Here is a 21,548-nt window from a genome sequence, read left to right as displayed (position 1 = left end):
TAATATTTTACTGGATTTTCTGTAACTATCAAGCTTATCGTCATTAGCTCATGCTAGACTTTATTTTTATGTGTTGTGTCTAGCACATTTATGATTGTTTTTAACAATCTGTAAATCTCAGTTTAGTTCAGACAGATAACGTTAAGTGTGACTTCATTTTTGAACTATTCTTTCTCCTTAGTTAACATTACCATTTCTTTAGTTCTCCTTTCTTTTGCATCAGCCTTCTAAGTATAATAAAACCTGAGATATGAGTAAAACACTCTCTTAGATATCTCATAAATCTTTTATATTTTCAATTTTTATTTTTGACCTTAAACTTCTGTTTGAATTTTTAATCATAGTCCTCCCAAATGAGTATTCCAAAAGCATTGTATGATATATTTTTCTTCAAATTCAGAAATGTGAAGTACATTTTTATTCTCTGTATTATGAATTTGGTTTATGTATGTGCATACATGCAAACAGGTATCCCCTAACCACAACCACGTACCTGCTCCTGAGTTACATGTTATTTGTGTCTATACAGAATCAAGAAGTAGGGTTTTGTTACTTTCTCTCTGCTTCACTTGTTTTCACAACCGATAAACTATATAAAAGACTTCACAAAATATTCAAGGGAACACTGTGGAATGAACTGTGGGGCTTCCTATGGCTTCCCATTTATTCAAACAAAAAAGCCACAGGACCGTCGGCTTTCATTGTGAGACCACTGAAGCACTCTAGGAAAGGCACAGAGGCCTAAGAAGCAGTAAAGATTTTTATTTTGTTGTTATTAAAAGAATCCTGGTTAAAGTTTCTGCTCTCTAGCCAGATGATAGCTTGAAATATTCAAGGTGATTATATACATGAAGCAAACTGAGAAATTACAAAGTCACAAGATTATACAGTGAACCCATGAAAAACTATGTGAAACTGTTGAATTAGAAACTATAACTACTACTCATGAAGATTTCCTTATGTGCTAGTTATTGAATTAAGTTTGTTGTGGGTGCCTTCAGTCAATTCTGACTCTAGCGACCCTATGTACAGCAGACTGGAACCCTGCCTGATCTTTTTGTGCCATCCTCTCACCTTCCATCACTGTATCAGACAAGGTTCTGGTGCTATTCATAGGGTTCTAATGACCAGTTCTTTTGGAAGTGGGTGGCCAGTCTTTCTTCCTAGTCTATCTCATTCTAGAAGCTCTGCTGAAGCCTGTCCCCCATGGGTGACCCTGCTGATATTTGAAACACTGGTGGCATAGCTTTCAGCATCACAGCAGCATGCAGTCACCACAGTACGACAACCAAGAGGCAGGTGGTGTGGTTCCCTGACTGGGAAAGGAACCTGGCCTTAACGGTAAGAGCACAGACTCATAACCAATAGATTGAGCAAAGCACTTTTACTGTACTCTCAAATTTAATTTACAGCAAATTCTTTTCTTTGTTTGTTTTCTGAGGAAGATGCACCCTGAGCTAACATCTGTTGCCAATCTTCCTTTTTTCTTTTTATGTGAGCTGCCATCATAGCATGGCCGCTAACAGACAAGTGGTATAGGTCTGTCCCTGGCACCCGAACCCGGGCTGCAAAAGCACAGTGCGTCAAACTTAACCGGTAGGCCACCAGGGCTGACCCTACAGAAAATTCTGATGAGAAGCACTGCACCCCAATTTTAAAGTTAAAAAATGCAGCACTGAGAAAGTAAATGACTTGTCCAATTTTACAATTTTTGCAGAAATTCAAATCTAGGTTTATGTGGTCATAAAGCAGATCTTACAATGTCCTCACCTCAATTCCCTCTTATTTTCAGGTATTCTTTGAAGAAAAATTCAAATAAAAGTAAAATATAACATTTTAAACATAAAATAGAGCTTTTCTTACATTGTTCTCTGACTATTTAAATAATAAATTATCCTAAATTAAAGTTTTCAGAAGGGGTTATGATAAACTTGAAATAAAAGACATTGTAATAAAACTGTTTTATGACAATTAATCTAGATTTTGTGTGGCACTGGAACTTTATTTTCTTCTATAAAATTTTTATTTTTGTTTCTCCTTGGCATTTTTTTCTATTAAAATCCAGAAAATGTTGGGCTTCACGAAGTTATTGGCATCTTAATTTGATCAAAAGCATTTTATTTTTTAATATCAACTATATAGTTTTCAAAACAGGATCTAAACAAAGTCATTTTAGAAATTTGTGAGGAATAGAGACGCAGTACTATGATCTCTGAAATTGGGCCACAATTTTAATTTTTCAAAGCACTTAGTTTTTAAAATAAAATAAAATCACTTAGTTTTTATTTTGGGTAAAATAAAAGGCTCCATAGATATTTCTACTCCTCAGGCAGGGGAGAAAAACACTAATAAACTTTATAATAGTTATAGCAAAAATATTGTTTCTGTAACAAATGAATGGCTTCATTTTCTCAAACTCTAAATACATTGTACGGCCATCAGAAGTAACCTAAGAGAGTTAAATGCAAATATCATTTTAAATATAGCACTTATTGAAAGGACTGTACTTACAGTGTGCCTTTTATACCTATAAATCAAGGGAAACTAAAATCTTCTTGACTATCATTATATTTTTAATGTTAGTAGGAGAGGAACTGATGTGATTAACATATTCAGGCAAGGCCAAATTGAACTTTAAAACTTCTGTTTTATATTTTTATTCAAGTTTGTTCCAACCTTTATAAACTGTCAGCAAATGAGCAAAATAATGAAGATCTGAGGAGTCACAGGGTGTTCTGCAGTGAGTAGAATACTGACCTGGTGATCCACACAGTTTCTCTCACTGACACTTCTACTGCGGGTAGGATCCCATCCAGTTATGTAACACTCTCTGCCTGATCTGTGCCTAATGCACAATCACACGTAATATACTCGTGGGGAGGATACAGTAAAAAAAGAAGACTGATGATGCGTGATATATAGGGGGAAATTACAAGAATCAATGTTTTTGAATTAGGACAATAGAGCTTGAGCTCAAATGGAGGGTTTGATGATGGATTGAAGAGTGAAGACATTGCAGCAGGTGAGAAGGCAGATTCATGGATACAGATACAGGTAGAATTGCAGAGGTGAACTTTGAGGTTCTGATTTACTTCTGTGATTTTTAAAAAGCAGCCCAGGTGATATAGTGAAAATCATTGTTGAGAACTATTCTAGGGTCAGCCTATGGAAGGAGAGCCTGAGATTGGAATTAGAGGAGAGTGTCAAGGAATTGAAAAAACAAGCATTGGCTGAACTATTGCTATCTCTAGAAGTTAAGATAGGATTTGTGGTAGGGAGGTAAACAGTGACCCCTGTGCTGGGAAGAGCTGCCATTGTCGGAAGGCAAGAACTTCAAAGGTGCTAAAATCCCCTCAACAGGCTTAGCTTCACTTCACAATTTCAGTGCAATCCTTGCCTCAGTCTAGGTGATAAGTTTTGGAATTGTCTTCACATTACAATAACTTATGGAACATTAAAATAATAAAAACAAAAAGCTAGTGCCGGGTCTCCCCTTGCTTGAGATGCTATTAATTGATCTGATACGGGGTTCAGTCTAGGTATTTTTAAAAGATCCCCATGTGGTTCTAAAGTGCTGCAGGATAGAAAACCCGGCTCTGGGTGAAGGAAATATAAAGCATCAGAAGCACGTTAGTTAAAACAAAACGAAACAGAGAAAGATTTTCGCTGGTTCTTCTGTCATTTTCCGCAGTCACATGCCCACCCTAGTAATCAGAAAATAAAGCATCTATGACCCCTCTCTCCTTCCTTGAATTTCTCGCCTCTTGCCCTCTTCCTCCACCCCTCCTGCTCCTTTTACTGGATGCTATTGCCAACCCCCACTGCAGAGCACATTGTGAATAACTTTTAGATTATTGTGAAGCATTCTCGTACCCACGTTTTTGCCTCCCCCCACCTCCTTCCTTCCTTTTTTTCTTCCTTCGTTCTATGGGCTTCAGGAAAATGCCTCAGTTTAAGATATACTTTAATTCAAATTTTCAGGAACACTAAATTAGACTGCAAAGCTCTGAACATGTGCTCTTTTTCAATACTTCTGTCCCTTTTTGGACTAAAAGCATATATCACCCAGCACTCTGAGCCTAATTCTTCTGTCTGGACCTCCTCACTGCATCCTGAGCACTTGACTGGGCGTACAGCTCTCTAATTCAACCTGAAGAAATCAAATTGGCTTACACTTACATATATGTCACTTTTTCAAGCATTCATTTTAAAAATAAATTTATTCTACTTAAGTGTATTTTGTTTGACATAAAGCTTTGATTATTGTATTTGAATAAGGATCACACCCTCAAATATTAAAAGAAAATTTTCATTGAAAACCTCTTTTAAAATATTTAACACTAAAAAATTTGCTTGATTCTTTTCATGGTGCACTTACCACAGTGAAAACTCATCATTTTAGTTACTGTTTGAGTTTGCAATACCTCCTTGTCCCGTTTGATGAAATGAGTATTTCATGGAGAATCCACAGCAAGAACGATAAAAATGTCCTTACCCTTCCCACAGAAGCTAACATCAAGAAGAGTTTTCAAATATTCCCTCTATGCCATGGAAACACCTAGAGCAAGATCGCTCAAGCTGTGCTGTTTATCTATTTTCACTAGGGCTTTCATTTGATCTTCAGAGAAAGGGGAGGAAGGCTGTGGCATATCACTGGCCCACATTCCCACCTCTAACCAGAGAACCAGAGCTAGTGCAGGGCCACGTGACATTTATTGAATCTACACTTAACATTTTGTTCTTGAGTAAAGAGTTTGGCTATTACAAAATTTTTCTTTTAAAAGTAGAAAATCACTAACTAGAGGCAGATAAGATAGCAAATTGTGAAGAGTCTGCTGAGTACATTGATTATAGACCTGTGTGTGTGTGTGTGTGTGTGTGTGTGTGTGTGTGTGTGGTCCTAAGTTATTAAGATTTTGTCATGAATTCTAGGAACATTTCGGGCTCCACACAGCATAGGCATTGGTCATCACCCTCCTTACAAATTATACACTTATAAATTGTTCTCTCTGTTTATCCTGAGGAAAAGCAGAAGGATGAGCCTATCCATGAAGGGAAGACAGGAAAAAAGATCGAATGCTTTAATCACAGTGTTATCTTGGGGAATTGCTCCAGGAACTTATTTCCTCATAAAGTATCTTTTAATGGAAAGCAACAGGAAAACAACTGATATCTGGTAGTGGATACTGCCGTGAATGATGCATGTATTTCTACTTTTGAGAGAAATGCTGATGATCCAAATAAGTACTATTAGTCCTCAAAATAGAAAACAAAATCTTGTCATGGAATTTTGAAACGTTGTTGAGTCTATTATTCTGACAATAAATGGAACTGATTTTTACAGCAGATATAAAGTTAATATAAAGTTAATATTCTCTTAATAGAGAATATTAAGCTGGAAACTTAAAGCAGCCACCAGAGCTTCAGATGTTTCAGGGAAAAAATAGCTCAAATCCTCCACTTTTTTTATCTGTAGACAGCAGTATTTGTATTTAAGAAAAGAAGAGCTTCTACATTATTGAAACACTTCTGGAAGGGGAAATTTCTCTAAATGTTTTTGTCTAAGATTATTGTTATTTATAAGTTGTACTCCAGTCTAATCATAAAGAAGACTTGAAGTCCACATTAATTTTTCAGTATCCAGCAGGGACTTGAAGACATGTGATTTTCCTTGTGAAACTAAGTAAAAGATTGGCCTAGAGTGGAAAAAATCCTTCTGTGATAAAAATAATATAGAAAGGCTGAATAAAAAGTGAAATATTATGGCGGTCATGATTCTAAACAATGGCATCAAGAATCATAGAAACGCAGGAAATACAGACCCATCATTTTCAGGTTCAGATATTTACAAGTGACTCTGCAGGTCATTGATATGTGGCTATTTTTAGTTTCTTAGGAGGCTTCTGGATGGGAATGAACAACTGGGCTATGGAGGTAGACAACTCAGTTGCTGACCAGCCACCTCACAAAGCATGTAAGCATGATTTTCTCCTTCGTTTCTGCCTTTGCTAAACGTATTGTGATTAGGCTTACATGGCATTTCTTAGTGCAAATGGAATGAAAAAGAAATCCAACTGAAGGGCTGTTTACGCTAGTGATGAAGGGTTACAATTGGAATCTTTTATGCGAAGTTGAATAAATTGAAGTGCAAGAGTTGAATTGTGGGGCAGTTTATGCATATGTTTATATGCATATGTATAATTTTAGACAGTGCCCCAATAAACATAACATTCTTCCTCAATGCATAGATAAAAACGGATGTAAGATGGCTGACTCATTCATTTGATTTCAGGAGATGTTCACAGGAAAGTTGAGACTCTCATGAGACATAATAATTCTGGGTAAAATCAAACTTCCAGGTATTGATTACATGAAGGAGCTGATATTTAGGGCACATAAGCTTGAAAGCACTGATATGAATATACCCTTGCTCAGGAATTACAAGAAAAAACAACTTTATGTGCATAAGGATAAGTTAAGAGAAGAAGAATCATTCTCTGACCATATATTCTAGAGAAATATTCTAATCTAGCAAAGAATCTCTAGAGAGAAGTATAATAAGACATAATACCCTACATATACTGGATGACAAAACCTTCTGAAACATGCACATCTAAGGAAAAACAAGTCAAGGGTACTGATCAGTTTATGGGCAATGGGCCAAAAATTTAAATAGAAAGAAGTTTACTGTATTATTCTACAAACTATAGGTCATTAAGGGGTGAAGAATAGGGACCTGTTATATGCTGGATATAATAAAATAAATGATTAGCTGAAAGTACAAAGTACAAAGTTTCTGTTTTCCTTTAATTGCTTTGGGATCGCAGCAAAGAACAGATATGGTACAGGGTCAGGTGTAAGTCACTTGTGCATCTTAATGTTGCGATGTTTATTTTCCCCTTATAATGTCATATACTTTCAGCCTCTTGACCAAGATACAATACATACATTCAACAGGATCACATTTAGTCTTTGAATATACTGAGTGTGACGTGAGAAGATATTGAATGGAAATTCATAATAAAGAACCATTAGATCAAGGGAGGTCTAAAACATTAAATAATTTTGAAGAGCTCTGTGGAAAGAAAGGAAATTATTTCAAAGGATAACCTCTTAAAAATAAAATACTATATTTCTAAGAGAGCAGATGGTAAAATTATTGAGTACAATGCTTAAACTGAGTTGAAAAAGCTGATTCAAAGGCCACCAAGGAGGAGCTGCTGGCATATCCAGGAAATGGGGTTAAATTTGTCAAAAAAGACAAAACTGCAATTTCAAGAATTAGGAGAAGGTATTTGGGAATCTTTAAAACGTAGTAAACATTTTTTATGCAGTATGCTGTTAACCAGCAGACCATCCAGTTGTGATTTGCTAAGAAAAACAAGCAAACAGAACTTTGAGATCATATCTTTTTCTGATTCCTCTAAAAGTTGCCAATCATAATGCTCTTAAAAATAAAATTTACCTCTTTGTGTATGGCTATTTCCATAAATCACTCATAGCCTCCTCTTCAACCGTCTCCCAAATATTTTCCACCAACTAATTCACTTACACAGGATGATGCAGTCACTTATTAGAATGCCAAGAGGAGATTTGATTCATCCTGCTATTTATCCTTTTTTTTGCAATTTTTCATCAACTTCAGCTATATTTACTGTAAGATCCATTAGGACAAAGAGGTTACTTATTTTTATCACTGGAGTATCCCAAGCACAACATCCTAACACAGACTCCAACACAGAATAAATATTCAAAGAATCTCCCTGGATAAATGAAGTCATAGGTACATAAATATGCATTAAATGCAGACATTATTCTCTTTTTTCTTTATTCTCAATTTCAGCATTATCAACAATGTGATTGTCATGCTTCAGTTTAATGAGCTGAAGAAATATATGGCTCATGCCAGTGCATTGAAGAGTATTAATACCATACTGAGAGATGTAAAAGACTGACGTATCCATTCTCGATAAGTATGAACTGAATAGCCCCTAGTCTCATATGAAAGATAATATAAGCATCAGTTTAATTTCAGAAGCCCATGTATGTGGGTGCATGTATTTGTGTGTATACATATTTATGCAGTGAATTTTTTGAAGGCTCATGTGACTTACAGTATTTAAGATTTTGTTTTTAACAGAAAGATGCTGCAATATTAATTAAGATAAAGAAAAATCAATTTAAAATATATACATTGAGCTTATGTTTCTAGTAATGTGGCAGAGTAAGTATATGAAAGATCCATACTCCTCAAAACAATTGAAAATTCAGACAACAGATAAAAATCACTTTTTTATGAATGGGTGATATAGACAAAATATTAAAGAATCCCCTCTCTGCACCTCCACTCCAAAAAAGAGAAACTGCAAAAAAAATCCAGAGAAGTAAACAAATATTGCTTCAATAAGCTAGTGGTTCCGGTGGGAATATCCACTGATCAACTGTGACCAAAGGCTTTGGTTTCTATAGCCACTTCAGAGGCAAGGGAGCCTGCAGACCAAACAAGATGAGATATTTAGATTAGTGAACCAAGCCCCAAAATAAACTTGAGACCATGGAGATCTAAACCCTCAATGAAATGGTGAACTAGGGGGAAAAATCTATCTTACAAGAGAAGACAGGTTTTCCTGCTAAGTCACCGACAGCTACTAACTACTGCTGATCTATGATCTACTTCATATGCCCTCCTTGCCTCTCTGGCCGTTAATTTTGTAATGTGACAAGACTCAGTAGTTTGACTCCTTTATTTTCTATCCATATTAATTTCCTTGTGGCATCATCCTGTCTGATAAATTACATTATATATAATATAAAAGATATCATATATAGGTGTATATAGTGTGTGTGTAAAATATATATATAATGATTATTAGAATTGACTTTCAAAATTATATTTTATGCTGTTCTTTTCATGTTGTTGATTTCTGTATAATTACTTTTCAGATTAAAAAGCACCACATTACTATTTGTGTTTTATTTAGTCTCTCCTACATAATGCTGCAGTTTACCTTTATTTCCATTATTATTACATATTTGTGTCTCTTCTGCTGGTGTTTGCATCACGAGAGCAGTATCAAGCCTACTGTTATTCACCAGTGTCCGCGGCACACAATAAAAGTTCAATACCATTTTAAAAAATAAATACAGGAATATAAGGAGGATAGTAACCCTGCGTCCACTTGATTAGAATTTGTACCTTCCAAATTATATAAACTCATCTACGTCCAGAGAGGAGGGTGTAGAGTTTTTCTTTGACTCCTACTGTATAGTTCTCTGCACCTTAACCTTTTTATTTGCTCTGAGATCCTGGACCACTCAAGTACAGAAGATAAGACTCCACCTTTTTACTCTACTTTGTAAGTTTATCAGTTCTGTGAAGCAAAACACACAGAAAGGCCTAGCAAGTGACTAACCTAAAAGGAAAAAAGAAACCTACATATTGATAAAAGTAAGCAACAGCAAATCCATCCGACCATTTACATTTTCAAATATTGTTCATCTACATTTTAATTTTTATGTTTGTTTTTACTGCAGTAACATTGGGTTATAACATTATATAACTTTCAGATGTATATCGTCACGTATTTCGGATTCTGTGTAGGTTATATCATGTTCACTACCCAAAGACTAATTACAAGTCATCACCACACCCATGTGCCTAATCATCCTTTTCATCCTCCCCCCTCCCCTTCCCCTCTGGTAACCACCAATCCAATCTCTGTCTCTATGTATTTGTTTGTCGTTGTTTTTATCTTCTACTATGAGTGAGATCACGTGGTATTTGACTTTCTCTCTCTGACTTATTTCACTCAGTATAATACCGTCAAGGTCCATCCATGTTGTCACAAATGGCCAGATTTCATCATTTCTTATGGCTGAGTAGTGTTCCATTGTGTATGTACACCACATCTTCTTTATCCATTCGTCCCTTGATGGGCACCTAGGTTGCTTCCAAGTCTTGGCCATTATGAATAATGCTGTGATGAATGTAAGGGTGCATATATCTTTATGCGTTAGTGTCTTCAAGTTCTTTGGATAAATACCCAGCAGAGGAATAGCTGGATCATATGGTAGATCTATTCTTAATTTTCTGAGGAAATTCCATACCATTTTTCCACAATGACTGCACCACTTTGCACTCCCACGAGCAGTGTACAAGGATTCCCTTCTCTCCATATCCTCTCCAACACTTGTTATTTCCTGTCTTGTTAATTATAGCCATTCTGCTATACTATACTATAATTAGTATACTGTACTATACTATAATCAGATGATATCTAATTGTAGTATTGATTTGCATTTCCCTGATAGTTAATGATGTTGAACATGTTTTCATGTGCCTGTTGGCCATCTGTATATCTTCCTTAGGGAAATCTCTGTTCAGATCTTTTGCCCATGTTTTAATTGGGTGGTTATTTTTGTTGTTGTTGAGATGTATGAGTTCTTTGTATATATTGGATGTTAACCCCTTATCCAACATGTGGTTTGCAAATATCTTCTCCCAATTGTTAGGTTGTCCTTTTGTTTTGTTGATGGTTTCCTTTGCTGTGCAGAAGCATTTTAGTTTGATGTAGTCCCATTTGTTTACTTTTTCTTTTGCTTCCCTTGCCCAGTCTGATGTGGTACTTGAAAATATGATGCTAAGACCGATGTCAAAAAGCATGCTGCCTATGATTTCCCTTGTCAGAAATTAGCTCTCCATATATTTGTGGGTTTATTTCTGAGCCCTTGATTCTCTTCCATTGATCTGTGTGTCTGTTTTTGTGCCGGTACCATGCTGTTTTGGTTACTATAGCTTTGTAGTATATTGTGAAATCAGGGAGTGTGATACATCCAGCTTTCTTCTTTTCCCTCAGGATTCCTTTGGCAATTCATAGTGTTTTGTTGTTCCATATAAATTTTACGATTCTTTGTTCTATTTCTGTGAAAAATGTTTTTGGAACTTTGATCAGGATTGCTTTCAATCTATAGATTGCTTTAGGAAGTATGGACATTTTAACTATATTAATTCTTCGAATCCAAGAGCACGGAATATCTTTCCATTTCTTTGTGTCTTCTTCAATTTCCTTCAACAATGCTCTATAGTTTTTGGTGTACAGATCTTTCACCTCTTTGTTTAAGTTTATTCCTAGGTATTTTATTCTTTTTGTCGTAATTGTAAATGGGATTGTATTCTTAATTTCTCTTTCTTCTTCTTCATTGATAGCGTATAGAAACACAACTGATTTTTGTATGTTGATTTTGTATACTGCGACTTGACTGTATTCATTTATTATTTCTGAAACTATTTTAGTAGATTCTTCATGGTTTCCTATATATAAAATCATGCCGTCTGCAAATAGTGAGAGTTTCACTTTGTCCTTTCCAATTTGGATCCCTTTTCTTTCTTTTTCTTGCCTGATTGCTCTGGCTAAGGACTTCAAATACTATGTTAAATAAGAGTGGTGACAGTGGGCATCCTTGTCTGGTTCCTGTTCTTAGAGGGCTAGCTTTCAGTTTTTCTCCACTGAGAATGATATTAGCTGTGGGTTTGTCATATATGGCCTTTATTATGTTGAGGTATTTTTATTCTATATCCATTTTCTTTAGAATTTTTATCATAAATGGATGCTGTATCTTGCCAAATGTTTTCTCTGTATCTATTGAGATGATCATGTGATTTTTTATTCATTTTGTTAATGTGGTGTATCACATTGATTGACTTGCAGATGTTGAGACCCATCCAGGAATCTCATCCCTGCATCCCTGGAATAAATACCACTTGATGATGGTAAAAGGTCTTTTTATTGTATTACTGTATTTGGTTTGTCAATCTTTGTGCTGTCCTTACCTGGTTTTGTTATCAGGGTAATTTTGGCCTCATAGAAAGTGTTAGGAAGCGTTCCATCTTCTTTGATTCTCTTACATAGTTTGAGAAGGATAGTTATTAAGCCTTCATTGAATGTTTGTTAGAATTCTCCAGAGAAGCCATCTGGTACTGGACTTTCATTTTTTGGGAGGTTTTTGATTACTTGTGTTTGGTCTATTCAAATTCTCTAATTCTTCTTGATTCAGTTTTGGGAGGTTGTATGAGTCTAAGAATTTATCCATTTCTTCTAGGTTATCCAATTTGTGGGCATATAGTTTTTCATAGTATTCTCTAATGACCCTTTTTATTTCTGCAATATCTGTTGTAATTTCTTCTCTTTCATTTCTAATTTTCTTTATTTGAGCCTTCCCTCTTTTTTTCTTGGTGAGTCTGGCTAAGCATTTGTCAATTTTGTTTATCTTCTCAAAGAACCAGCTCTTAGTTTCATTGATCCTTTTTACTGTTTTTCATTTTTAGTCTCGATTCCATTTATTTCTGCTCTGATTTTTATTATTTCCCTCCTTCTGCTGACTTTGGGCTTGTTTGTTCTTCTTTTTCTAGTTCTCTTTGGTGCATTTTAAGGTTATTTATTTGAAATTTTTTTTGCTTGTTGACATGGGCCTGTATTGCTATGAATTCCCCTCTTATGACCTCTTTTGATGCATCCCATAGGAGTTGGTATGTTGTATTTTCATTTTCGTTTGTCTCCAGGTATTTTCTAATTTTGCCTTTGATTTCCTCATTGATCCAATGGTTGTTCTATAGCATGCTATTTAGTCTCCACATATTTCTGACGTTCCTAGTTTTTTTCTCATGATTGATTTCTAGCTTCATAGCATTGTGGTCAGAAAAGATGATTGGGGGTGATTTCAATCTTCTTAAGTTTATTGAGGCTTGCCTTGTTTCCCAACATATGGTCTCTCTTTAAGAATGATCCATGTACACTTGAGAAGAATTTATATTCTGCTGTTTTTGGATGGAATGCTCCCCATATATCTATTAAGTGCATTTGATCAAGTGTTTCATTTTAATCTACTATTTCCTTGTTGACATTTTGTTTGAATGATCTGTCCATTGATGTAAGTGGGGTGTTGAGGGCCCCTACTACTATTGTGTTACTGTTAATTTCTCCCTTTGGGTCTGTTAATAATTGCTTTATATACTTTGGGGTCCCTGTATTAGGCGCATATATATTAATAAGTGTTATGAGCTCTTGGTGGAATGTCCCTTTCATCATTACATATTGCCCCACTCTGTCTCTGATTGCCTTTTTCAACTTGAAGAATGCGTTGTCTGATGTAAATATGCTAACTCCTACTTCCTTTTGTTTGCCATTAGCTTAGAGTATTATCTTCCATCCCTCCACTCTAAGCCTATGTTTGTCTTCAGAGCTGAGATATGTTTATTGGAGGCAGCACATTGTTTGGTCTTATTTTTTAATCCCTCCAGCTACTCTACATCTTTTGATTGGAGAATCAATCCATTTTCATTTAGAGTCATTATTGATATATGAGCACTGAATACTACCATTGTATCTCTTGTTTTCTGGTTGTTCTCTTTATTTGTTGTTTCTCTTTCTTTGTATTCCTGACTACCATTTCATTTCAGTAGTTTTCTGAAGACGTTTTTCTCCATTTTCTCTCTTTTTATGAACTGTGGCTTCTTCTCTGATTTTTGTTTAGTGGTTACTGTGAGGATTGTATAAAAGATGGCATTGATGAGATAGTCCCTTTTCTCATAGCCTGTTATCTCCATTAACCTAAGCAGGTTCCTTCCCTTTCCTCTCCACTTCTGAGTTATTGTTACAAATTTCTCTGTTTTTTATGATGTGAGTTTGTGACTATGTTGAAGCATTTACCATTACTCTTGATGTTTTCTTTCCCTTTCTCATTTAATTTATAATTCAGTCTTTGCCTCTCTGTTCTGACAGAGAGCTGCAGTTTTCTGTCTATTTATCTCCTTGCTCAGAGCTTTGTAGACCTTTGTCTTTTTGTTTCAGTGTGAGGGCATCTTTAATTATTTCTTGTAGGGGAAGTCTAGTGGCAATGAACTTCCTCAGCTTTTGTTTATCTGCAAGAGGTTTTATTTCTCTATCATATCTGAATGAAAGTTTCATTGGTTATTTTTATATAAAGTTATTTTCTTCTGCCTTGCTGCTCTTAATATTTCTTCCTTGTCATTGGCTTTTGCCATTTTTACTATTTATGCCTTGGATAAAGTCTTTCAGCATTGGTGTGATTACATACTCTATTAGCTTCATATACTTTTAAATCTGGAAACTCCTTTAAATTGGGAAAGTTCTCAGGTATTATTTGTTCAAACAAGCTCTCTGTTCCTTTTTCACTCTCTTCCCTCTGGAATACCTATAATCCTTTTGTTGCTTTTCCTAGTTGAGTGGGATATTTCTTGAAGAATTTGTTCATTTTTAAAATATCTTGGTTCTGTCTCCTCCTCCACCTGTAGAATGACTATATTTTTATCCTCTAAATCAATAATTCTTTCCTCTATAACATCTGCTCTATTTCTTAAGGGTTCTGGATTATTTTTTATTTCACTAATTATGTTTTTCATATCCAGGATTTCTGCTTGATTCTTTTTTATAGTTTCAAGCTCTTTACTGAAGATATTCATTTTATTTCTGATCTCATTATATTGTCTTTTGGAGTTCTCTTGTAAATCATTGAGTTTCTTATGAGATAGATTTTTAATTCTCTGTCATTTAGATTGTAAATCTCTGTGCCTTCAGGGTTGATTTCTGAAGAATTGTAATTTTCCTTCTGGTCTAAATTATTGCTGAATTTTCTCATGGTGTTTGACCAACTAATTTTTTGTCAGGGCAATTGTGGTATTATTAGGTTGCAGATTCCACCTGTTACTGCTAGGGGGAAGCAGAAGAAGAATTTCTGGCCACCACCCCTTCTGCTGGAAGCTGTGGGGGTAGTGTCGGCACTTGCCCTGGCCTGGAGTGGGTTCAGGCTGTTGTGTGGACTGTGCTTGGCAGGTGGGCCTCCTACTGGACTGATCTATGGCCACTTTTTGGCACTTCAGTGGCACGGTGGTCTCCCTCTCCTCATGGGGAAAGTGATCACGTGCAGGCCAACGGTTGCTACTGCCTCTTCCCACAGCCACCCCAGGACATGCTCCCTCCTTTGGTGCTTAGCAGGACTATGGGTGCCTGTGCAGGTCCGGAGTGTGCTTTCCCCAGCATTTTGACCTGCTGCACCCTCTGCTTGTGGTCTGGGGAGCTGTGCTTGATGGACTGGGCTTCTTCACTGGGACCAAGCTTGGGCCACTCCTTAGTGCCATAGGTGCTTAGTGGGCTCCCTCTCCCTGCTGGGAAAGTGATCGTGAGTGGGATAATGGCTGCCACTGCCTTTTCCCACAGCCACCCCAGGACATGTTTCCTCTTTTGGGGTTCAGCAGTACTATGGGTGCCTGCACAGGCCTAGAGTGTGCTTGCCCCAGCCTGCAGATCTGGGCCTCTGCTCATGGGCCAATGTGCTTGGTGTGTGGGGCTTCTTTGCTGGGACTGAGCTAGGGAAGCTCCTTGGTGCCACAGGTGCATGGCAGGCTCCCCCTCCCCACTAGGAAAGTGATCATGAGTTGGCTAAAGCCTGCCACTGACTCCTCCTACTGTCACCCCAGTGCGTGTTTCCACTTTCTGCTCACTTGTACCAGGTGGAAAGTATTTGTCTGCAAGCACAGGGCTACCAGGGGAGAGCAGGGAGTGCTCACCTATCTCTGCCACTTACTGGGTGGCCAGTCCATCCAACCTCAGGTGTAGAGCTGGGTGTGTCTCTCAGGCATCCTCTTGTGCTTCATAGGATTCCACCATTGGTCAGTGAATGTCCATTTAGTGATAGTTAAAAATGGGGAGAGACAAAGGGAACGTTTAACTCTGCCATGTTGCTGATGTCACTCCAGTTTTTATTCTTAATATACTATGAAATGTGATTTATTTTGAGTGGAAGACATTTCCTATTAATTGCTGCAATTAATTATTATAATTACTAACTATTAATAATACACAACTTTGCAGTGAAAATTTTTCAAGGATCAATAAAGATAAAATAACCATAGAGCATATGGAGAACTGCAGTATCAAAGTTCAGAGCTTTTGGGGCTTTTATTGTTAAAATATACTTTATTTCTGAAACAATAGGTTATATGTAACATCAAGGCAACTTGAAATACATTCTTTTCTTTCTTTTTTTAGTGAGATATAATTGACGTATGACATTTTGTAAATTTAAGGTGTACAACGTGTTGATTGAAGGCATTTATACATTGTAATGTGATTATCACCGTGGGGTTAGCTCATACCCTGTTTCACGTCACATGATTATATTTTTGTGGTGATAAAATTTAAGATCTAGTCTCTTGCAACTTTAAAGTATATAATACAGCATTGTTGACTACAATCACAATGCTGTACGTTATCTCCCCAGAACTCGTTCATCATCTAACTGGAAGTTTGTGCCATTTTAGCAGCCTCTCCCTATCCCCCCTCCCCCCAGCACCTGGTAACCACCATTCTACTCTCTGTTTCTATGAGTTCAGCTTTTTTAGAGTCCACATACAAGTGATAAATCATTGAAAATATAGATGTTATAATTGAACCAGTTGAGCAAGGTTTCATTATCTGTATTTTTCTCATTACTATTATTTCTTATCAAATTTCCACAACCCAGAGCCAGGAAAAAGATCATGGCTATTCCATAAAAATCTCCACCTTATTTTTAAACAATAGTTGCAGAACTGTAAAATTATGGAAATTTGCTTCATATACCTCCTAATTTATATTTAACTATCTTTCCTTTTTTTCCTTTAAGGAATTCAACTTGAATTTGCCATCTTTACTTTCCAAGGTTCTTAATAGGCATTAAACGAATGTATTCATGTTAAAGAAAAATAGTAAATTGAGAATTTTTATTAATTTTTACTATTTTTAAGTAATATTCCTAGAGGGAAATTTAGACAAATTATTTTCTATATCTAATATAGATCTAAGTAATAAACTAGCTCAGAATATTCTCTTTTTATAATGTGTGAAATACAGATTAAATTTTACATAGATTAATTGGAAAATATAAATATAAACCAAAAATTATTTTTGTTAAAATGAACTACTTTCATATATCATGTTTTTAACCTTGGTTCAAATAATAGTAAATCCAGAAGATATTCTAAAGTAGATGTTATAATGTTCTTAAACTTTTGAAAGGAGAAACATCTTGCCTTTTTCAAAGTATTCCTGTTTAATAGTACACATATTTGTAGTATTTGTGTTCAGCAAGTGACACCTTTTGTCACTTTTAGAGGAGGAGTCCCACTCCAGCAGGAGCAGCAATCCCAGGATGTCAACTCACTTCATGGTTTGGGGTCACCAAGAAAGGTAAAAGTCACCAGGAACTGGTGATGGAACAGTGCTTTACTCACACTGGGAAGAGACAGAGTGAGATCAGCTTGTACAATGAGCCTGGGTCCCCAGTGGCCAGCAGGTCTTGCCCCACTGCCAACACAGTGTGATGGTCTGCAAGCAGCCCCCCTCCTGCTGCAAGCAAAGGATCCCATCCTTCCCTGGTGGGGTTGACATACCGAAGGCTGGGACTGTGCCTGAGAGCTATCTGAAGCACAAGCTTAAGCAAGACAAAGAAGCACATCAAGCCTGGAATAGGGAAAGAGACTCTCAAGCAAGGCCCTATGTCTAGCAAATGCTGTGAGGGCTCACCATCTCTTTTGCAAGGAAATGTTCCAGGCCCATTACAGGGCCATGCAAAGGTCAAAAGACTGCACACACAAGACTGCATTTTTCAGCAATTTGCAATCCAAAAATATTTATAAACATGATGTGTATAATAAAAGAGTACTAATTCAAAAATAGTTAATAATTTTCTTAAAATATTTTGCATTTCTCCTTTTCTTTAAAGCACCTGGTTTGGGTTATTATAAATCATATTTATTTAAACTACATTATTTGCTTTATTAGTTAAAAGATTCAGCATACTATTAATTCAGTGCTGATGAAATCTACATTTTCTTTTACAATATTATTGTCTATATTCATTATACTGTGCATTAGATCTCTATGGCTGATTTACTACTCATTTCAAGTTTGTACACTTAAATACCATCAGTCTTAACCCCCTTCCCTGGGTAGGCCACCCTTTTACTCTATTTTTTAGAGGTTTAACCTTTTTTAGATTCCTCATATAAGTGATATCCTACAGTACTTGTCTTTCTGTGACTGACATCTTGCTTAGCTTGGTGTGCTTAAAGTTTATACAAGCTGTGGCAAATGGAAGGATATCCTCCTTTCTTATGGCTGAACAATATTCCATTGTGTATGTGTACCACTTCTTTTTTATCTATTCATCCATGATGGGCATTTGGGTTGTTTCCATATCTTAGCTATTGTGAACAGTGCTGCGATAAACGTGAGCATGCATATATCTCATCAAAATGCTGTTTTCATTTCCTTTGGGTGTACAGCCAGAAGTGGAATTGCTGGATTATATGGTAGATCTATTTTTAACTTTTTGAAGACCTTCCATTATGTTTGTCATCGTAGTTGGACCAATACACATTCCCAAGACCTATGTATAAGGGTTCCCTTTTCACCACATCCTTGCCAGCACCTGTTGTCTCTTGTCTTCTTGATGGTAGCCATTCTAATAGGTGTGAGGTGATGTCTCACTGTGGTTTTGATTTGCATTTCCTTGATGACTGGTGATGTTGAACATCTTTTCATGTGTCTGTTGGCCACTTTTATTTTTGAAAAATGTCTATTTTGATCTTTTGCCCATTTTTAAAAATCAAATTTTCTGAGTGTTTTTTGTTATTAAGTTGACTGAGTTCTTTGCATATTTTGGATATTAATCCTTATTAAATATATGGCTTGAAAAGATTTCCTTCCATTCTGTAGGTTGTCTTTTCATTTTGTTGATTGTTTCTTTTGCTTTGTGGATGCCTTTGATTTGATGTAGTCCCATTTGTTGATTTTTGCTTTTGTTGTTTGTCCTTTTGGTGTTGTGTTTAAAAACTTACTGCCAAGACCAATATCACTGAGTTGCTTCCCTGCATTTTCTTCTAGGAGTTTTATGATATCAGGCCTCATATTTAAGTCTTTGATCCATTTCAAATTAACCTTTGTGAGTGGTGTGAGATAGGGGTCTAATTTCATTGTTCAGCATGTGTTTCTTCAGTTTCCCCAGCACCTTTTATTGGAGACTATCCTTTCCCCATTGGGTATTCTTGGCTCTCCTGTTGAATATTAGTTTTCTGGATATACTGGGATTTAGTTTTGGGTCATCTATTCTGTTCCATTGGTCTATATGTCTGTTTTTGTGCCAGTACTACACTGGTTTTATTAACATGGCTTTGTAGGATGGTTTGAAATCCAAAAGTGTGATCCTCTGGCCTTGTTCCTTTTTCTCAGGATTCTTCGGCCATTTAGGGTCTTTCGTGGTACCATGCAAATTTCATGATTGTTTCCTCTATTTTCGTGAAGAATGCCTTTGGTATTTTGATGAGGACTGCATTGAATCTGTAGATGGCTTTGAATAGTATGGCCATTTTAACAGTATTAATTCTTCCAACCCATGGACATGGGATGTCTTTTCATTTGTTTGTGTCTCTTCAATTTCTTTCAGCAGAGTCTTGTAGTTTCATTGTACGAATCTTTCATTTCCTTGGTTAAATTTATTCCCAAATATTTTATTGTTTTTGATGCTATTGTGAATGGGATAGTTTTCTTTATTTCGTTTTCAGATGCTTAATCATAAATGTAAAGGAATGCAATTGATTTGTGTATGTTGATTTTGTATGTTGCCATTCTACCAAAATTGTTAATTAATTACAACCATTTTGGGGCTGAGTTTTGAGGGTTTTCTATATATAAGATCATATCATCAGCAAACAGTGACAATTTTACTTCTTCCTTTCTGATTTGGATGCCTTTTATTTCTTTGTCTTGCCTAATTGCTCTAGGTAGGACTTCCTGTACTATATTGAATGTGAGTGGTGAGAATGGAGATCCTTGTATTGTTTCTTAGAGGAAATAATTTCATTTTTTCTCCACTGAGTATAATGTTAGCTGCAGGTTTGTTGTATATGGTCTTTATTATGTTGAGGTATGTCCCTTCTATACCTGATCTGTTAAAGGCCTTTCTCATGAAAGGATGTTGTATTTTGTCAAATGCTTTTTCTATGTCTATTGTGATGATCATGTGATTTCTATCTTTCATTTCATTGATGTGCTGTATTACATTTACTGGAAATATGCATTTTGATATATTAATGTTTTATCATTTAATACAATTTGTAAGCAATTGCATAGACATTTACAATCCCAAATGTTTGTAAAATAAATATATAATATAAAATTAAATTATATATTATGTACAGTATAAAATATATATATTTGTGTGTGTCTGTGTGTCTGTGTACACTTCATACTCATTGTCAACTTTGTCTTAATCATACCATCTAATTGCTTAGATGGGGAGAACCCTTATGTAAGAGAATAAGCTGATGTTACTAACTTATATGTATTTATGCCTTCTGAGATCGTATAAAAAATAGCACATATACTCCCTGGCCTGTCTGAGTTGGTTGTACAACTTATGCATATAAGGTTTTCCCTCCATAATTGTTTTCTTGATAGAAAAAAAGAGAAAAACTAATTCTACATTCAGCCTTTGTTCTTCTTCATTTAGTCATGCAATACGTGAGCGTTAAGTACTAGTGATAAAGCATTTATTCTTCTTCAACTTCTGCACCAATTATTTTTCCTCAGTTCTTACATTCTTATGTTGTTTCAATTCAAAATATACTGACAGATTCACAATGCAAACTTAGTCTTTGTTTATCTAGTTATAGATATTCAAAACTACCAGAATAGTCAGATGGTACTTCAAATGCACATGAATAGTATAAAACATCTTTTCTTATCTAAAAAGCTTTTTTTGTGGTCATAAAATTCTTTATTTTGATTACTTCAATTAAAAGAGAAAATAAAAAATATTTTTGGTGTTTTGACAACGTTGGGAAGGTAATTCTAAGTTGTAATGATAAGCAATAGCAATAAAAGTATATTTGGAGAAACATAGGAATGGTTTAGCCTCAGGTGTATATAGATGAATAGCATAAGCTGACACATTGAAGACATTGATAGATCTCTATCTTTCTAAGTCAAGATATGCATTTAATTTTTAAAAATCTGCATTATATTATTACTTTAGTGAAGCTGTAATTTCAGTGAGAAGTACATTAAATAACCTCAAACAATATATTTCATTATGCTGAATTAGCTTCTTTTCTACCTATTTTGACTTTTTCAGCTTGACCTTAAACTACAGAGAGTAACTACAAATTTAAGAACATAAATAGAATACTACAATGATAACAATTATCAGGTCTATTAAGGAGAATTATAATAAACAACAAGCATATTTTGTGTTATTTATATGCGTCAATGAGTCAGATAAAATACCCTCAAAAAACCTGTCAGCTATTATTCTTATCAATTTATAGATCAGATGCCATAGTTGGATGACGGATAAGCGATCTGTTGACCTTCTCAGGGCTGGACAACGAGCTGGAAGTTGAATGCACTTCGGTCAAATTCCAGACCCAAGTTCTTTGCAGCATGCTGTTCTCTTAATAATGCAATCTTTTAGTTCTCAATCATTTGTTTCAT

At 35.7% G+C, this 21,548-nt stretch overlaps 1 long non-coding RNA gene across 1 annotated transcript; it reads left to right on the top strand.

Moving 5' to 3' along the window:
• The first annotated feature begins 1,113 nt into the window (after positions 1 to 1,113).
• LOC138922146 (uncharacterized) lies at positions 1,114 to 20,543 on the top strand. The gene is made up of 4 exons (XR_011435224.1): positions 1,114 to 1,341; positions 5,889 to 5,974; positions 7,844 to 9,448; positions 17,168 to 20,543. It is a non-coding gene; the product is annotated as an uncharacterized lncRNA (long non-coding RNA).
• Positions 20,544 to 21,548: the final 1,005 nt, after the last annotated feature.

The sequence above is a fragment of the Equus caballus genome, unplaced genomic scaffold, assembly GCF_041296265.1.
Source record: "Equus caballus isolate H_3958 breed thoroughbred unplaced genomic scaffold, TB-T2T haplotype2-0000491, whole genome shotgun sequence".
NCBI classification, from domain to species: domain Eukaryota; kingdom Metazoa; phylum Chordata; class Mammalia; order Perissodactyla; family Equidae; genus Equus; species Equus caballus.
The sequence above is the reverse complement of the archived record's forward strand: the minus strand, read 5'-3'. Positions and strand labels throughout refer to the sequence as shown.